Source organism: Mauremys mutica, chromosome 3 (assembly GCF_020497125.1).
Source record: "Mauremys mutica isolate MM-2020 ecotype Southern chromosome 3, ASM2049712v1, whole genome shotgun sequence".
Classification (NCBI taxonomy): Eukaryota; Metazoa; Chordata; order Testudines; family Geoemydidae; genus Mauremys; species Mauremys mutica.
In genome coordinates this window covers 8,994,651-9,003,620 of record NC_059074.1, presented here as the reverse complement: position 1 = coordinate 9,003,620, position 8,970 = coordinate 8,994,651, and the positions used below count along the sequence as shown (strand labels likewise).

Here is an 8,970-nt window from a genome sequence, read left to right as displayed (position 1 = left end):
TCCAATTCTAGGAGATTGGTATATCTCCAATTATTACCTTTTTATTACCTCTCAAAGGATCTCAAAGTGCTTTCCAAATGAGGAATTAATGTTTTCAGTGCCCCTGGGAGGTAGGGAAGTATCATCAAGCCCCCTTGTATAGATACAGACACAGAGATCTGCACAAAGCCATGCAATGACACAGCACCAGGCTGGCAAATAGAACTGAGGAATCCCAATTCTCAGGTCCCTACCTTAGCCATTAGGCAGCACCCCTCGCTCTGCAGTGCAACTCACTGGTCAATCGAGCTTGAAAGTAGAAGCACATTCACCAGACACTGTTGTGAGATGATCCAGAAGGCAGTTTTGACTTGAAAAAAACAAAACGAAAAAGCAGAAGTCTGTAATAATCCATTTCCTTTCGTAAAGGAATTTAAAACAGCTCTGCCAGGGGAATTCCCATCCGTCAGCAGAAGACTGCTCTAAGGAATGACATTTTAAAATCAGACACAAACATGCCCGAAGTTGCAGGGCCTGATCTAGCTGCCATTCAAGTTAATGGGACCTTTGAAGTTGACCAAGGAGAAAGGACTGAGACAGGGTATCCATGTAAGTCCTATGGGTAGAAGCTCTAGAGAGTAAGGAGTTCTCTGTCCCCATCTATTGGTAAATGTGGGAAGAATGGCCACAGAACTGCTTCACATACATAAGGTTTGTGCCCAGAATTCCTGCGGTGACATTCTGGAAGTCACCATAACTCCAAACTCACTCAGAATCAGTTGGGTGGTGGAAGTGAACCAGGAGAAGAAAAGGGCTCCTCTTTGGTGACAAGCATTCTGTTCAAGGGTTGTGTTATGCTTGTTGGCAAAGTGGGTTTTTCTGGGTGAGGCTCATCCGTTGTACACCAGCTGTGCTGACCCCTGCAATTTCCGCAAAAACAGTAAACTTATCTGCATAATTTGTGGTAATGGGGGAACGTGTTCAGACTTTGCCCTGGCTTGGGGAGTGGTGTGGTCTAGTGGATAGAGCCCTGGACTGAGAATCAGATGCTCTGGTTTTATTCCCAGTTTGGCCACTCACCAGCTCAGTGACCTTGAGGAAGTCACTTACTTTCTCCCTGCCTCAGTTTCCCCATCTGTAAAATGGGAATAATGATGCTTACTGTGGCCTGGGATGCCTAGGGTAGCCCTCACTGGAAATGCAAAAGCTAGGGCAGGCTGGAAAGAGGAGAGCAGATTCTCCCATACTGGAGGTTAACACTGTAGTTAGATTCATCAACCAGACACAAACTGTGCTCCTGATCCCCCAGGCTGGTTATCAAGAAGCTGATAAAGGGAATCACACAGCCCCCTTTATTGCATTCCAGTTCTCTGGCTCCCAATCAGTACATAGGTCCTGTAAAGTGAGAAGCTATTAACAACTCTGTTCACTATATAAAATGTTCTTCTGACCCCAAAGGGTCAGCCACGTTACCAGATCAATATTAGTTTGGATCTTACCCCAAATACCACGCTGCCAGCCAGTCCTTTGTTATCTAAAACTAAAGGTTTATTGAAAAGAAAAAAGAAAGAAAAAGAAATGGAAAGGACAAGAGTTGTGAACTGATCAAAGCAGCCAGATACATATATAAGACTTCAGAGTCCATATATCAAGTTCTTAGCAGCATTGGTGAGTTTGCTGGCTTGAAAGTCCCTCTGGAACACATCCAAAGCTTAGATGGGTCATTCAGTCCTTTGTTCAATACTTTCGTTTGTAGACAAGTTGCTCCAGAGGTAAGAAGCAGGATTAAAGACAAAATGGAGAAGATGCAGCTGCCTTTTTATAACCTGTGCCATGTGGCTTGTTCTTCCTTTGTCCTAAATACAAACTCTCAGCACATGGGCATGGAAAAGCAGACTCCCCTGTCCACCGGCATGTCCCTACATGTCCTGCTGACTCATAGGTATAACCCCTGCCTTCTCTCAATGGGTTCATTGTATAGCTGATTGCTTTTGATAGGCCATCAGGCAAGCTGGATAGTGCTGAAGACAATCTGTCTGGGGGTGCCACCCAGAAACACAAGACAAGTTTGATATACAAATATACCACACATTTATAACTCACAATGCAAAGATGATACTTACATATAAATGTGATCATCATATTTATCAACTTATAACTTGTTTCACTGATACCTTACATGGCATATCTGGCAAGATTTATTGCCATTTTAGAATATTGGTATCAATATCATAAAACGTCTCACATATTCCATACAGCATCACACTCACCTCTTGTAAAACACTCTGACATCTGCTGAAGAAAAGCACTATGTAAAAGATAGGCACCAAAGAATCCTGTGGCACCTTATAGACTAACAGACGTTTTGCAGCATGAGCTTTCGTGGGTGAATACCCACTTCTTCAGATGCAAGTCTGAAGGCACCGTTACTGAGGACCCTGTGCTATTGGGAGGACGCTTTGATGGGGATGCAGAGGTAATTTCTCAACAGGATGCAACACAGACAATTGTTTGCGGCAGCAGCACACTTGAGTGAACGCCGGTGAGGCCCCTTTTGAAATCACTATAGCTGGGTTAGGTGGTGAAGTCTCAGAACAGGACCAGGCAGCATTTCGAAGGGACTGGAGCCAGCTCTGCCTGAGTGCACCTCCGGACTCCGGGATCGTGCTACCCAATTACACCAAACCATGAGTGGGGTTAGTAGATGGGGAAGGGGAAAGTGATGTGGGGAAGGGAGATCTGGCAGCTAGAGAACTGAGTTAATGGACTATGGCCATACCGCATGGGAGTATTCTGTTTATCATTCATATAGATAGCATTGCGGCATCTGCCCAAATTGATGCCGGATTCTTTTCTCCTAACAGTTTTCCTTGTTTCATAGAGACTCAATGGGGGAAGCATTGTCCATTCCTGGCATCCAGGGAAGGTATTTAGTGATCCCAGAAATGCTGGGTAACACTCATGCTGACAAAAAGGGTTACATACAGTAGAACTAGTTTAACACCAGTCCTTTTTGCTTAATCCATAATGGATATAGTGGGGTTGATAGGATGGAAGATTAGGATGCAAGGCTTTGAGTTTTATTTAAAGAACAAGCTTTCAATCCTCCCATCCCCTCCTCTCCCGATGCTGTAGTCATTAAATCTTTGGTTGCATTTCTTAATCTTGGATTAGTCCATGCCTCTGCGCTTCAGACCGCTGCTCAGAGCCTGAGGAGATGGCTTAATAGCCTACGCTAGGGGTAGGCAACCTATGGCACAGGTGCCGAAGGCGACACGCAAGGTGATTTTCAGTGGCACTCATACTGCCCGGGTCCTAGCCACCGGGCCGGTGGGCTCTGCATTTTAATTTAATTTTAAATGACACTTCTTAAACATTTAAAAAACCTTATTTACTTTACATACAACAATAGTTTAGTTATATATTATAGACTTATAGAAAGAGACCTTCTAAAAACATTAAAATGTATTACCAGCACACACAACCTTAAATCAGAGTGAATAAATAAAGACGCGGCACACCACTTCTGAAAGGTTGCCGACCCTTGGCCTAAGCCTTAGAATGAAATGCCTGTGGGTAGAGTCCCTGGAACGACGGCTTTGAGTCTGGGCAGGATCGACTCAGCCTTTCATCTTCCTCACAGCAAAGTTCTGTGCAGTTTAGCATGTGTGGGGGCTCTCAAAGGAGACCTTAAAAACCATGTTCCTATCTGCTCATGCCGTCTACTATCACAGAATGCTGGTCAGACCATTATACAGTAATATCAAAGTGACCCAGCACTCGTGAGGAGCCAAGTAGGGTGGAATAGAAGGGACATATTGCTACCTACCTAGGAGGAAGGATGTTTTTGTGGCTGAAGCACAGGACAGGAAGTCAGGATACGTGGATTCTATTCCCAGCTCTGACACCACCTTGGCGCTCTGTTTCTTCATATACGGAATAGGGATAATTCATATTTATATTAAAGTAGTGCCTGGAGACCCCAGTTAGGATCAGGGTCCCATGGTGCTAGGTGCTGTACAAACACCTATGACGACATGGTTCTTGTCCTGATGGATTTAATACCTTCCCTACTTGGTGTTGTGTGTTTGCTTAATTTAATTTGTGCTTACAAAAGCCTTTGAGATTCTCAAATGAAGCGCATTGTTAAAATGTAACTTACTAACTAGCACTGCCCAGTGCTTGAAGGAGGCAAACAGACAGAGTTTGTAGCACAAAGGCAATTCGTCCTGCTCATGGCCTGCCTTCTCCCTTTTTATTTCCTTTCTTGGAAGATGGTGAGGGCAAATTAAATACAAAAAAACTAAGTTAATACAGAAGAGTCGAGAAGCCAGCGTTCCAATGGTAACTGAGATGCAGTGCACCGATGTAGCATTTTCCTTTCTATTCCTGTTCTCCTAACTGAGGCCATGAGCCTGCAATCAGATCCACTCTAGCAGCCCCACTGAGGCTCCAGGAGTGGTGGGGTCTGTTTGCAGGATTGAAGTTAGTGTTATCAAGCGTGCTTCTACCACAACACACACAGGATGGGTCATGTAGCTGGGTAAATGTTTCTGTAGAAACTAACATTGGAATTTACTTATTTCCTCAGCCCTACTGTTGCATGAATGTCCATTTTAACCATTTCCAGAATAAAAGGTCGTAAAGGGCACCCTGGGTTGTGCAGACGTCTCCCGGAACAGAGCAAGATATTATTTATCCGGGACTCCCACAGCAGCTGATGAGAGATAGTCACATGCTTGAAAAGCAAATGTGACCTTCTGGTTTGTGTCTAATGTTTTTTCTGCATGTGTTTTATGTGTGCATGGCTGACCAGTGAATACTCCCAGGACAGAATCAGTGCTAATGCAACACCTGTTAATCACTGAAATCTCATCACCTCCTGGTTTCTTTACTGCTAATCTATCACAGTTCAACAGGCTGCCTTAGCAAAAATGTCACTTCAATTACTGCTGTTTCGCTTCACCCGGCTCATACACTAATAGAGTTTGGCAGGATTAATTAATTTTGCTCTACAATTAAAGGAGACCTAAGACAAACCTTAACTCTTCGTTCACCAAGCAACATCCAGTCAATCACGCGAGGCTGCTTGCTGCTGGGGTTTAACAGCTGTGAGGAGTGTTTTGTTGGGCTGTCCAGCAGATCAGGTCCCCCTAGGAGAGCTCGAGTGTCCTTTCTGGAGAGAGGGCTCATTGAAGATGTATTTAAAAGGGCACTGTCTAGATAAAATGAAATTAAAATATTGTTTTGTCTCAGCTACAGTCAGTGTTAAGTTGCCAGTCCCAAAGCATATTATTCAATCACGGGTATGCGGACGGTGGTGTATTGGAACAGGTCACTTCCCATCACTAATGTCTACTATCCTAATTCTTTTAGGTGTTCATGGAAGCGTCTCATACCCTGTGATAGCTCCTGCAGAACGAGACTGGAAAAGTAAATCTTTCCCATGTTGTCCCATTAAGGGGTTGGGCTGGCTTGCTGTAGATCCCATCCCCAAATGGGACAGGCCCTCTCTTTAAAAACAATAGTGAACCCCCCAAACTCATTGCATGTGGCCTAAGATGGGAAAAGCAGCCAGTCCACTTGTTGAAATAATAGATGGCATGTGAATGACAAAACACAAAGCTCTAACGGAATGTTAGGAACTATTACGAAAGGGATAGATAACAACAGTAGATATCACAATGCCACTATAGGAATCTGTGGTGTCCCCAGACCTTGAATACTGTTGTCCAGTTTTTGTTGCCCCATCTCAAAGGATATGGTGGAGTGAAAAAGGTTCAGAGAATGGCAACAAAGATGATCAAGGGTATAGAACGGCTTCCATACGAGGAGAGATTAAAAAGACTGGGACGGTTCAGATTAGAAAAGAGACGACTAAGGGGTGGTTGACAGAGGTCTATAAAATCATGACTGGGGGCGGGGGGGAAAGACTGTTATTTACCCTTTCCCACAATATAAAACCCAGGAGTCACCCAATGAAATTAATAGGCAGCAGGTTTAAGACAAACAAGATGAAGTACTTTTTCACACAGTGAACAATTAACCTGTGAAACTTGTTGCCATGGAATGTTGCAATGGCCAAAAGTATAACAGGGTTCAAGAAAAGAACTAAATAAGATAACGGAGGATAGCGCCATCAGTGGCCATTAGCCTAGATAGTCAGCACTGCAACCCTATGGCTTGGGGCCACCCTGAACCTCTGACTGCCAGAAGCTGGGTGGGGAAGACTGGGTAGCATAGGCGTCGACTCCATGTGTGCTCCAGGGCTTAGGCACCCATGAAAAAAAAAATGGTGGGTGCTGAGCACCCACCAGCCACAGCTGTTTGGCAAGGCCACTGATCAGCTGTTTGGCGGGAGGTACTCAGGGGAGGGCGGAGAGCAGCAAGTGGTGGGCGGGCAGGGGCCTTGAAGGTGGGGGCAGAGCAGGAGTGGGAAGAGGCAGAGTGAGGATGAGGCCTCAGGGGAGGAGCACCCACAGGGAAAAATAAAAGTGCCTGTGCTGAGTAGCTCACTCTAACTGACCTGTTCTGTACACCGCTCCCGCCCCCCAAGCTCTGTTACTGGCCACTGTCAGAGACAGGCTGCTGGCTAGATGGACCATTGGCGTGACCCAGCATGGTAGTTCTTACGTTCTCTTTCATCACCCTATTCACAAATGAAGAACTTATGAAAGCAAGAACAGTGTGACATGACAGCTGCATTTTCAGACACTTTCAAAAGAAATAAGAAGCCAAGTTATTTTTGTCTAATCTAATTTTCTATAAACCAGGCGGATGTTTTATGTATTTTGGCAGAACACGCTCTATCTGATTGCAGTGTTTCTAAAGACCAGATTTGAGGATTCTGAAAGCATTGGAAGAATTTTTTTAAAGTTATGTCAGGGCTCGTTATTTCTGATAGCTTCCAGGTGGGATCTCTATCTGCACTATTTTGCAATTCAACGCCGTAAGGGATTTTTAAGCACTCTTGAAAAGACAGAAGCTGATTGCAGTACGAGTGTGCCAATGCGATTGGGAGACAGAGAAAATAATACAATTGTGTCAAACAAAATAGCTTAAAAAGCCCACCACAGGGAAAACAAAGATTGCCTTTTGTATGCCAAGACAAAACACTTCAAAATAGTTAAGATTCTAAGCACCAAAGAGCTAAGAATTCACGCTAAGAGTGATTCTCCCCCAAAAATAAAATAGCACAGTGGGGTTCCATATTCATTTTTCTCTGATTCCAGCTCAAATTTACTTAGATTACATGCAAAGACTTTTTTTTCTAGCTGCCACCCACCTCTCTTGGATCTGAAATTCAAACTGGATAATTTCTGGGTCATAATCCTTCTCCGGAAATAAAGACACTTCAGCTCAATTTCTGTGCTCAATAACACCTGTGTAACCCCCAGTATTGCTAACCCCAAGCATTAGGAAAATCAAGAGTCAGGCAGCCAAAAACCATGAGATTGGCTTAAAAATCAGGAGATTTAAAAAAAAAATGTTTTGTGTTCTATTTGTGTTCTGTTTTTTAGAGCTTTTACTGTACACTTAGGTCTCATTTTTCCACCTTCTCTGCAACCATAAGGGCTACTTATTTCTTTTTTTTTTTTTTTTAATTTTAATGAAAGCTGAGATTCTCAGGTAAGTACATGGCTCCAGGAGCCATGGCTATAAGAAAAACACCAACTATTGCAAGCCATGCAATAAAATCACAACAACTTACAACACTAAACCCCTTTGTCTTTATTGAGCTTACACAGGTGTAACTGTGGATAGAATTTAGGCCTGAAATCAGAACCTACTGAATAATACTGTTGTTGAGTGAGACAGGATAGAATCCAGCTCACTCTTCTGTAGCTGCCTTGGCTCAGGAGAGCTAACACAAGTCAAAAGTTTCAAATGGTTACTTTTTACACAGATGCCAATAGATTGGACTCTGAAGGTCAGCTGTTGAGAAAGGTGGCACCATTTTTTCATAATCACTTTTCTGATCAAAGCAGTACCTTGAAGGGGAAAAATCTCTTAATAAAGAACATTGCTCTTTTCAAAAAACACCAAAATAGGCCATTGTGTCATAGTATGTTGGGAAGAAAATGTCAGCCCATTTGGCATTCTAAACACCTCAATCTTAGACCATTATGATCCCTTCACCTTTTCTAGGTCTGACTCCGTCCAGCTGTCCAGGCTCCCATGCCCACAGATGTACAGGCCAACCAATTAACTAACTCCACTGAAACACTTTTATGTCAACAGATATGTGGGGATGCTTTTAAATGCACCAGATGGTTTTAGGAAAAGTGATGAATGAGATTCAATAACCGGGGAGTGTCAAGGAAAGGCCCTGGCAGAAAGTGCAGACTGCAAAGCAAAACTGGGGGTGGGGGGGAGATACCAGCTTCTCTTTGATGAGCTGAACATGAAGATTGCATTCCATAATGGAGGGGTGTAGGCCAGTGTTTGAGAATAAAAACATGACTGTCAGGGCTTTGCTAGTGGGATGTGGGTATATGGAACAGCTGGCAAGTATGCACAGACACAGAAACTGCATTAAGATCAGTCTTAACCATAAATCAAATGCTATAATAGAAGATGAACAGGAAAGTAACAAGCAACAGACAAGAACGGTTACTTACCCTACAGTAACTGTGGTTCGTCCAGAGGTGCTGGCTACACAGATTCCACCCTTAATGCGCACATGCCCCATGCACACAAGATCAGAGTCTTTTGAGCAGCAGTGTCCATTGAGACTGTGCTGTGATAGACCCAGGCCAGTTGGGTACAGCAGAATAGCAGAAGGCAGATATACTGGCCACTGGATTAACAGTTTTCTGTTCCCTGACTGACCAGAGCAGGGGCTGCTCCAGGCTAATGAGAACACCTGACTCTAAATAACCTGCAAAGAGTCAGGTGAGGCCATTAAGTTAATGTGACCACCTGACTAATTAAGGCCCTTGCTGATACTGTAAAAAGGGCTCACTCCGGTCAGGCAGGAGAGAGCCAGGG

At 43.9% G+C, this 8,970-nt stretch overlaps 1 pseudogene; it reads left to right on the top strand.

Annotated features, from left to right (window-relative positions):
* The first annotated feature begins 833 nt into the window (after window positions 1-833).
* LOC123367704 lies at window positions 834-975 on the top strand (annotated as a pseudogene).
* The last annotated feature ends 7,995 nt before the right edge of the window (window positions 976-8,970 follow it).